Below are 10,978 nucleotides of genomic sequence, written 5' to 3' on the forward strand. Positions count from 1 at the left end.
CATCAGTCCTGCACAACCGAGGACGCTGTTATGGTAGTCTAGTGGTAGTGTCAGTATGAATCTATTCAACCTTATTCCTTCAATCCCATTCCCAACCCTGGGAATCCCATGCCTTAGTAAGGGTGTGAACTCACCTTGGTTTGCTCGGTATGCTAAGTAAGTGCTCACAGTTAATTAATCACGTCCTAAATACGCACGTATACATAATCAGTTTACATCCAAGTTGTTCACGTATAGGTATAATCACAGAAGTACTAGCATGTATCCATTATCACTAAAAGTCATGCACATCACTTAACAACAGTTAAATATCTCAGTTAACATTTAACAGGATTAAACCATGTTACTGTGCAAAGTATTCAAATTGGCGAAACACAGATTTTGGCGAAACACATAATTAACGAGACACATTCTGTTTCGCCAACTACCCTTGGCGAAACACCCCTCTATTACGTCAACATATCTTTGGCAAAACACTTTCTGTTTCGTCAAGATCCCCTTTGGCGAAATAGAATCCAGTTACGTCAAAATCAACACAGAAAACAAAATAAATTCCTAACTAAATTCTTTAGGCCGCCCACTACCACCAATTAGAAAATTTGGCCGCTCATTCTACCCAATCCATCACTGTTTGCCATTTATCATATTTTCAAGTCAAATGTTATACAGCCACCTACACATATTTCGATTACATAAGCAATACAAATCACTTAAAATAATTCGGTTGGCAACATGCATTAGTGGGCCGATTCTATGGCCAATCCCTTTCCTTGGGCCGCCCAAACCTACCAATCGGAAATCACAAGGAGCCGTCCACTACTACCAATCACTACAAGTTCATGAATTATTGTTTTATCATACAAAACAAATAATACAATGCCTACATCAAATCAAAACATGGTGGCCGACATGTGCAGAACACCTCAAGATATCATTGGACCACTTAGTTTAGTGGGTTTGAAAATTTTACAACCTATACATAATATCTATGCACATGCTTTGAAACAAACATAGCCGCCCAAAACAAACACCATTTGACCGATTCTAACATGTTGGCCGACAACTCCATTAATCAACCCTCATCCATTCGTTTACTAACTCACAAGGTCTTTCATGATGATGACAATCTTTATTACATGAAATAATATGATTGGAGCTTATAAGGGTTGCAATGAAATGATTGGACCAAATAAGGGTTTGACTAATACACACCAACAATTGATTTCAATATTTAATATTCAGGAAATACATACTGACAATTCAATATATATAAATCACATGGCTTGCTCAGATTCACATGCCTACAATTCCCAAGTCAATAATTATATACTACCAAGACACAAGCAGGAATATTATTCGAATACACGATTTACACATAATCGGATAATAACAATAAGCACTAACCATGAAGAACAAAGAAGAAGTCTTGATCGATTCTTTGGGGTTCACGAAGGCTGCCGTCAATAGGGAAAAAGGGCTCTAGGGTTTTTAGAATTTAGTAACCGCTCTCATGTACGCAACCTAAATTAATATAATTTCGTATAAGGGTTTGGACCTACTGGGCTTTGGCGAATCGCGGGCCGGCGAATCACATATGTTTCGTCGAGAGGCTCTTGGCGAATCAACACTCATCTCGTCGAGAAATGTATGGCGAATCACATTTGATTCGTCGGGTCCTTAATGGGCTTTATTCAGTTCGGGTTTATAAATAAGCTTTTCACACTGTAACTCACTACAACAACGAACCCTAACACATATTCAAAAGGTCGAGTTAACTTAAAAGAAATTTCATCCCGAAATTAGTCAATCAAGTCACACACTTTAAACAGTCAAAGTCAACGGTCAAAGTCAACGTGCATTTAATGTGAAAGTGAAAGTCGAAAGGTCGAGTTGTCACACTATCCCCAACTTAAAAGAAATTTCGTCCCGAAATTTAGTACGTACCCACTGAGGAAGCTAGATAGGTTGCCTCGTTCACTGGTTTTCCTGGGGTGTCACATCCTCCCCCCGTTGATCTGGAATTTCGTCCCGAAATTCCGCAGTAGTAGCTTCAGCCTCAGTAGTGGTTGTATTGGTTTCGAATAACTGGGGATACTTTTCTGTCATCTGGTCTTCGCGTTCCCAGGTGTACTCTGGGCCACGACGGGAGTTCCAACGAACTCGAACAAGAGGGATTCTCTTGTTTTTGAGGACCTTAACATCCCGGTCCGTGATTTCAACCGGCTCCTCGACGAACTGCAACCGCTCGTCGATAGTGAGTTCCTTAAAAGGAACTATGAGGGTCTCATCTGACAGGCACTTCTTCAGATTCGACACGTGAAATATATTGTGAACTGCACCGAGTTCAGCTGGTAGGTTTAGCTTGTAGGCCACTTTGCCTATTTTCTCAATGATCTCAAACGGTCCGACATACCGCGGATTTAATTTGCCCCGTTTGCCAAAACGAACCACACCCTTCCAGGGTGAGACTTTTAATAAAACCCGGTCCCCGACCTGAAATTCCAACGGTTTCCTACGCTTATCCGCGTATGCTTTCTGGCGGTCGCGTGCTGCCGCCATGCGTTGTCGTATTTGTGCAATCTTTTCTGTGGCGTCCACTACAATCTCCGGACCCGTGATCTGACTATCCCCCACCTCTGCCCAACAGAGAGGTGACCGGCATTTACGCCCGTACAATGCCTCGAATGGAGCGGCTTGTATGCTAGTGTGGTAACTGTTATTGTATGAGAACTCCACCAAAGGGAGGTGCTTTTCCCAGCCGTTGCCGAAATCAATAACACATGCCCGGAGCATGTCTTCAAGAGTTTGGATCGTTCGCTCAGACTGCCCATCCGTCTGAGGATGATACGCTGTGCTCATGTCTAACCGTGAGCCGAAAGATTTGTGCATCGCTTGCCATAGCTCTGACGTGAATCGTGCATCCCGATCCGAAATGATGGAGGTGGGCACCCCGTGCCTCGAAACAACTTCTTTAAGAAAAATGTCTGCGAGAGTGGAGAACTTATCCATTTCCTTAATAGCCAGGAAGTGTGCAGACTTGGTGAGTCGATCCACAATCACCCATATGGTATCATTCCCACGCTGAGATCTAGGTAGGCCTGTAACAAAATCCACGGAAATTTCTTCCCATTTCCACTGTGGTATCCTGGGTTGTTGAAGTAGGCCCGCTGGTTTCTGATACTCCACTTTGACCTTTGCACATGTCAAACACTTGCCGACGTAAGTAGCGATGTGGGCTTTTATGCCAGGCCACCAATATGTAGTTTTGAGATCGTGGTACATTTTATCCGAACCTGGATGTATCGAGTAGCGAGACTTGTGCGCTTCATCCATCACAAGTTCTCGTAAACCGCCATATAGTGGGACCCAAATGCGCCCCGTTACATAATAGGCACCGTCTTCCTTTTGTTCTAATCGTTCCCTTGAGCCGCGTAAGGCTTCAGCCTTGACGTTTTCTGGTTTCAATGCTTCCACCTGAGCATCTCGTATCTGTGCAGGAAGACTAGACTGAATGGTAAGCTGCAAGGCTCGTACACGCCTAGGCAAGGTGTCTTTCCGAATGAGGGCGTCAGCCACAACATTGGCTTTGCCTGGATGGTACTTGATGGCGCATTCGTAATCATTAAGTAGTTCGACCCATCGTCGTTGACGCATGTTCAATTCCTTCTGCTTGAAGATATGCTCGAGACTCCTGTGATCGGTGTAAATTGTGCACTTGGTACCGTACAGGTAATGTCGCCATATCTTAAGCGCAAAAACAACAGCTCCCAGCTCTAAATCGTGCGTCGTATAGTTCCGTTCATGAACTTTGAGTTGTCGAGAAGCGTAGGCAATAACTTTATCTCGCTGCATCAATACACAACCAAGCCCCTGTATCGATGCGTCACAATAGACCACGAAATCATCCGTGCCCTCTGGAAATGAGAGAATAGGTGCGCTGCATAGTCTATCCTTCAGGTACTGAAAAGTCGTTTCTTGTGTATTACCCCAACGATAGGTAACACCTTTCTGTGTCAACGTTGTGAGCGGCTGTGCGATCTTTGAGAAGTCTTTGATGAATCGTCTGTAATACCCCACCAAACCCAAGAATTGGCGTATTTCTGTTGGTGTACGCGGTGCAGGCCAGTTCCTGATCGAATCTACTTTGGATGGATCGACATGAATCCCATCCCTGTTCACCACATGGCCTAAGAAGTGGACTTCACGAAGCCAGAAGTCGCATTTTGAAAACTTGGCGTACAGTTGTTCCTTTCGAAGAAGTTCCATGATAAGGCGTAAGTGCTGCTCGTGTTCCTCCAGACTCTTGGAGTAGATCAGAATTTCGTCGATGAAGACAATGACGAACTTGTCAAGATAGGGTTTGCACACCCTGTTCATTAGATCCGTAAATACAACAGGCGCGTTCGTTAACCCAAATGGCATGACAAGAAACTCGTAGTGACCGTAGCGAGTTCTGAATGCTGTCTTGGAGACGTCCTCATCCCGGACTCTCAGCTGATGATAACCAGACCTTAGATCAATCTTGGAATAGTAACTCGACCCTTGCAACTGGTCGAATAAGTCGTCAATGCGAGGAAGAGGATAACGGTTCTTCACTGTGACCTTGTTCAGTTCGCGGTAATCGATGCACATCCCGAAAGTGCCATCCTTCTTTTTCACGAATAGTACTGGAGCTCCCCAAGGTGAAGAGCTTGGACGAATGAAGCCCTTATCCAAGAGCTCTTGTAGATGCTTTGAAAGTTCTTCCAATTCAGTTGGAGCTAAACGATACGGTGCGCGAGCTATAGGTACTGCTCCTGGAGCGAGCTCGATCTAAAATTCGACTTGATGATGAGGCGGTAAACCGGGTAAATCTTCAGGAAACACCTGAGGAAATTCGCGTACAACTGGAATATCCCCTATTCTCTTCTCTTTCGTCGATGCATCTGTAACTAATGCTAGAATAGCAGTGTGCCCCTTTCGTAAACATTTATGTGCCTTCAAGAGAGAGATGATGCCAACCACGGCACCACTCTTGTCGCCCTGAACTTCGAGAGGTTCTTGACCAGAACGGGGAATACGAATGATCTTCTCCTTACATAGGATCTCCGCCTGCTGCTTGGATAACCAATCCATGCCGATGACGATGTCGAAACTACCTAGAACTAGGGAATGAGGTTGATGGAGAGTGTCTGGCCAACTAAGACGAGGTTACAACCCTTGACTACCAGAAGATTGCTGACCAGTGCTCTGATAGTCATCAATCTTTCGCTGTCGTGCCTGAGACTGAACTGAAGCTGAACCCTTGCTGAAGGTTCCATCCCACCTTCTCTTGTTGTCACTGGGAATAGCAGAAGTAGTAGTAGTAGCACCAATGCGTCTAGGCAGCTTGTTCTGTTCCACTGCCTGATCTGTGAGGCGATGAGCAAGATGAGTAACATCCTGGATAGTAGCAAGGTTGGCCGATGTCACATAACTTTGAATCTCTGAGGCTAGACCCTTGAGGTACAATTCGATACGCTTGATCGGAGGGTCCACCATGGTTGGACACAAGATAGCCAGTTCGTTCGACCGTTTCGTATAAGCTTCAATCTCTGACCCCGTCATCTTCAAATGATAAAGCTCCACTTCCAACTTGTGGATGTCATCGCGGGTGCAGTATTCTCGTTTGATCAGTTCCTTGAAATCTTCCTAAGGTGTGGCGTTAGCAGCTGCCAACCCTAGAATCTGTACTTGCGCGTTCCACCAAGTTAGCGCTATTCCTTCGAGAGTGCCAGTGGCGTACTTCACCCTGCGAGCCTCAGGGCATTCACACATTTCGAATACTGACTCGAGCTTCTCAAACCAATGGAGTAGTCCCACTGCTCCTTCCGTGCCACTGATCGTGCTTGGTCGACAGTCCATGAAGTTCTTGAATGTGCAGACAGGTTGTTGTGCGTTCTGACCCGTTGCGCGAGAAAGATAGGTCAAGGTTAAGCGCGAGAGTTGGGTCACGAGAGTAGGATCTAACATCCTAGGATAGGTTTGGAATAGCAGGTTATACCTCCTGCTTGTGCGGCTGCAAGCGCCGCAGCAACTTGTTCGTTAATGAGAGCCGTCAACTGGGCTTGAGTCATGTTAACACGTCCAGACATGATCTTCATAGTAAAGGTGGCTTAAGTGAGAGAGGTTCGCGAATAGTGCGATGACAGAAGAGTGTAAGCACACGAGTGTTTTCAAGCAATAACAAGTAATGAGCAGTGTAATCTAAGCATACTATGAGCAAAGTTCTATGCAATTCTAGCATGTAGGCAATAAACATAAACCTTATTACCTAGGATCTTGAGTCTTGCACGTGGAGCGAAGCGTCGTTGTGGATCGTTGAGAGCACTGTTCTGGTTATAGTCTGGTTTTAATAAAAACGTTTTCCCATATTAAAACCAAGTTCTCTATAACCAATGGCTCTGATACCAATCTGTCACACCCCCAAAATCCACCTGCGGAGTATCACCGCTTGGGAGCGTGACTGACCAGGATCAAGCCACCAATCATATAGAACCATATATATAGTATAAGTAATTGCCATTAAACCAAACCAAATCCATATGAAAGGTGTTCCAAAACATAAGCAAGTTATCACTGTTTAGCGGAAGCGTATAAATAAAACCCATCATAATAAAGTATCAAATGTCATAAGTGTTTAACAAGACAATCACGATCCAAGCCCACAACGACCAGCTCCTCCCTGTGCAAGCTCCATGTATCTAACGACCTGCAAGGCATGTAACAGAGGATCAACAACTAGTTAAGCGAGTTCACAAAAAGTAAATGCGTAATAGTAAGTTCGTTTGTAACATGTGGCTCTACTGGGCCGATAGTACGTTCTATTGGTGGGGGCTTCCCATGTTGTATAACCACTAGACTATTCGTAACCATAAGTGTTCTTCACAACCGAGAACAGTAGTACGTACAAGCTTTACGTAGGTTTACGTAAGTATCCTTCACAACCGAGGATAGTAGTAAGTATAAATACACGTAGGTTTTACGTGAGTATCCTTCACAACCGAGGATAATAGTAAGTATAAGTATACGTAGATTTTACGTAGGGGTCCTGCACAACCGAGGACAGTAAGAAGCATATGCATATGTGAGCTTTCCGCATGTGTCCTGCACATCCGAGGACAGTAAGTAGTATAAGCATACGTAGGTTTACGTATGTGTCCTGCACAACCGAGGACAGTAGGTAGTATAAGCATACGTAGGTTTACGTATGTGTCCTGCACAACCGAGGACGCTGGTATGGTAGTCTAGTGGTAGTGTCAGTATGAACCTATTCAACCTTATTCCTTCAATCCCATTCCCAACCCTGGGAATCCCATGCCTTAGTAAGGGTGTGAACTCACCTTGGTTTGCTCGGTATGCTAAGTAAGTGCTCACAGTTAATTAATCACGTCCTAAATACGCACGTATACATAATCAGTTTACATCCAATTTGTTCACGTATAGGTATAATCACAGAAGTACTAGCATGTATCCATTATCATAAAAGTCATGCACATCACTTAACAGCAGTTAAATATCTCAGTTAACATTTAACAGGATTAAACCATGATACTGTGCAAAGTATTCAAATTGGCGAAACACATAATTAATGAGACACATTCTGTTTCGCCAACTACCCTTGGCGAAACACCCCTCTATTACGTCAACATATCCTTGGCGAAACACTTTCTGTTTCGTCAAGATCCCCTTTGGCGAAATAGAATCCAGTTACGTCAAAATCAACACAGAAAACAAAATAAATTCCTAACTAAATTCTTTAGGCCGCCCACTACCACCAATTAGAAAATTTGGCCGCTCATTCTACCCAATCCATCACTGTTTGCCATTTATCATATTTTCAAGTCAAATGTTATACAACCACCAACACATATTTCGATTACATAAGCAATACAAATCACTTAAAATAATTCGGTTGGCAACATGCATTAGTGGGCCGATTCTATGGCCAATCCCTTTCCTTGGGCCGCCCAAACCTACCAATCGGAAATCACAAGGAGCCGTCCACTACTACCAATCACTACAAGTTCACGAATTATTGTTTTATCATACAAAACAAATAATACAATGCCTACATCAAATCAAAACATGATGGCCGACATGTGCAGAACACCTCAAGATATCATTGGACCACTTAGTTTAGTGGGTTTGAAAATTTTACAACCTATACATAATATCTATGCACATGCTTTGAAACAAACATAGCCGCCCAAAACAAACACCATTTGACCGATTCTAACATGTTGGCCGACAACTCCATTAATCAACCCTCATCCATTCGTTTACTAACTCACAAGGTCTTTCATGATGATGACAATCTTTATTACATGAAATAATATGATTGGAGCTTATAAGGGTTGCAATGAAATGATTGGACCAAATAAGGGTTTGACTAATACACACCAACAATTGATTTCAATATTTAATATTCAGGAAATACATACTGACAATTCAATATATATAAATCACATGGCTTGCTCAGATTCACATGCCTACAATTCCCAAGTCAATAATTATATACTACCAAGACACAAGCAGGAATATTATTCGAATACACGATTTACACATAATCGGATAATAACAATAAGCACTAACCACGAAGAACAAAGAAGAAGTCTTGATCGATTCTTTGGGGTTCACGAAGGCTGCCGTCAATAGGGAAAAAGGGCTCTAGGGTTTTTAGAATTTAGTAACCGCTCTCATGTACGCAACCTAAATTAATATAATTTCGTATAAGGGTTTGGGCCTACTGGGCTTTGGCGAATCGCGGGCCGGCGAATCACATATGTTTCGTCGAGAGGCTCTTGGCGAATCAACACTCATCTCGTCGAGAAATGTATGGCGAATCACATTTGATTCGTCGGGTCCTTAATGGGCTTTATTCAGTTCGGGTTTATAAATAAGCTTTTCACACTGTAACTCACTACAACAACGAACCCTAACACATATTCAAAAGGTCGAGTTAACTTAAAAGAAATTTCGTCCCGAAATTAGTCAATCAAGTCACACACTTTAAACAGTCAAAGTCAACGGTCAAAGTCAACGTGCATTTAATGTGAAAGTGAAAGTCGAAAGGTCGAGTTGTCACACTATCCCCAACTTAAAAGAAATTTCGTCCCGAAATTTAGTACGTACCCACTGAGGAAGCTAGATAGGTTGCCTCGTTCACTGGTTTTCCTGGGGTGTCACATCCTCCCCCCGTTGATCTGGAATTTCGTCCCGAAATTCCGCAGTAGTAGCTTCAGCCTCAGTAGTGGTTGTATTGGTTTCGAATAACTGGGGATACTTTTCTGTCATCTGGTCTTCGCGTTCCCAGGTGTACTCTGGGCCACGACGGGAGTTCCAACGAACTCGAACAAGAGGGATTCTCTTGTTTTTGAGGACCTTAACATCCCGGTCCGTGATTTCAACCGGCTCCTCGACGAACTGCAACCGCTCGTCGATAGTGAGTTCCTTAAAAGGAACTATGAGGGTCTCATCTGACAGGCACTTCTTCAGATTCGACACGTGAAATACATTGTGAACTGCACCGAGTTCAGCTGGTAGGTTTAGCTTGTAGGCCACTTTGCCTATTTTCTCAATGATCTCAAACGGTCCGACATACCGCGGATTTAATTTGCCCCGTTTGCCAAAACGAACCACACCCTTCCAGGGTGAGACTTTTAATAAAACCCGGTCCCCGACCTGAAATTCCAACGGTTTCCTACGCTTATCCGCGTATGCTTTCTGGCGGTCGCGTGCTGCCGCCATGCGTTGTCGTATTTGTGCAATCTTTTCTGTGGCATCCACTACAATCTCCGGACCCGTGATCTGACTATCCCCCACCTCTGCCCAACAGAGAGGTGACCGGCATTTACGCCCGTACAATGCCTCGAATGGAGCGGCTTGTATGCTAGTGTGGTAACTGTTATTGTATGAGAACTCCACCAAAGGGAGGTGCTTTTCCCAGCCGTTGCCGAAATCAATAACACATGCCCGGAGCATGTCTTCAAGAGTTTGGATCGTTCGCTCAGACTGCCCATCCGTCTGAGGATGATACGCTGTGCTCATGTCTAACCGTGAGCCGAAAGATTTGTGCATCGCTTGCCATAGCTCTGACGTGAATCGTGCATCCCGATCCGAAATGATGGAGGTGGGCACCCCGTGCCTCGAAACAACTTCTTTAAGAAAAATGTCTGCGAGAGTGGAGAACTTATCCGTTTCCTTAATAGCCAGGAAGTGTGCAGACTTGGTGAGTCGATCCACAATCACCCATATGGTATCATTCCCACGCTGAGATCTAGGTAGGCCTGTAACAAAATCCACGGAAATTTCTTCCCATTTCCACTGTGGTATCCTGGGTTGTTGAAGTAGGCCCGCTGGTTTCTGATACTCCACTTTGACCTTTGCACATGTCAAACACTTGCCGACGTAAGTAGCGATGTGGGCTTTTATGCCAGGCCACCAATATGTAGTTTTGAGATCGTGGTACATTTTATCCGAACCTGGATGTATCGAGTAGCGAGACTTGTGCGCTTCATCCATCACAAGTTCTCGTAAACCGCCATATAGTGGGACCCAAATGCGCCCCGTTACATAATAGGCACCGTCTTCCTTTTGTTCTAATCGTTCCCTTGAGCCGCGTAAGGCTTCAGCCTTGACGTTTTCTGGTTTCAATGCTTCCACCTGAGCATCTCGTATCTGTGCAGGAAGACTAGACTGAATGGTAAGCTGCAAGGCTCGTACACGCCTAGGCAAGGTGTCTTTCCGAATGAGGGCGTCAGCCACAACATTGGCTTTGCCTGGATGGTACTTGATGGCGCATTCGTAATCATTAAGTAGTTCGACCCATCGTCGTTGACGCATGTTCAATTCCTTCTGCTTGAAGATATGCTCGAGACTCCTGTGATCGGTGTAAATTGTGCACTTGGTACCGTACAGGTAATGTCGCCATATCTTAAGCGCAAAAACAACAGCTCCC

The sequence above is a fragment of the Helianthus annuus genome, chromosome 8, assembly GCF_002127325.2.
Source record: "Helianthus annuus cultivar XRQ/B chromosome 8, HanXRQr2.0-SUNRISE, whole genome shotgun sequence".
NCBI classification, from domain to species: Eukaryota; Viridiplantae; Streptophyta; class Magnoliopsida; order Asterales; family Asteraceae; genus Helianthus; species Helianthus annuus.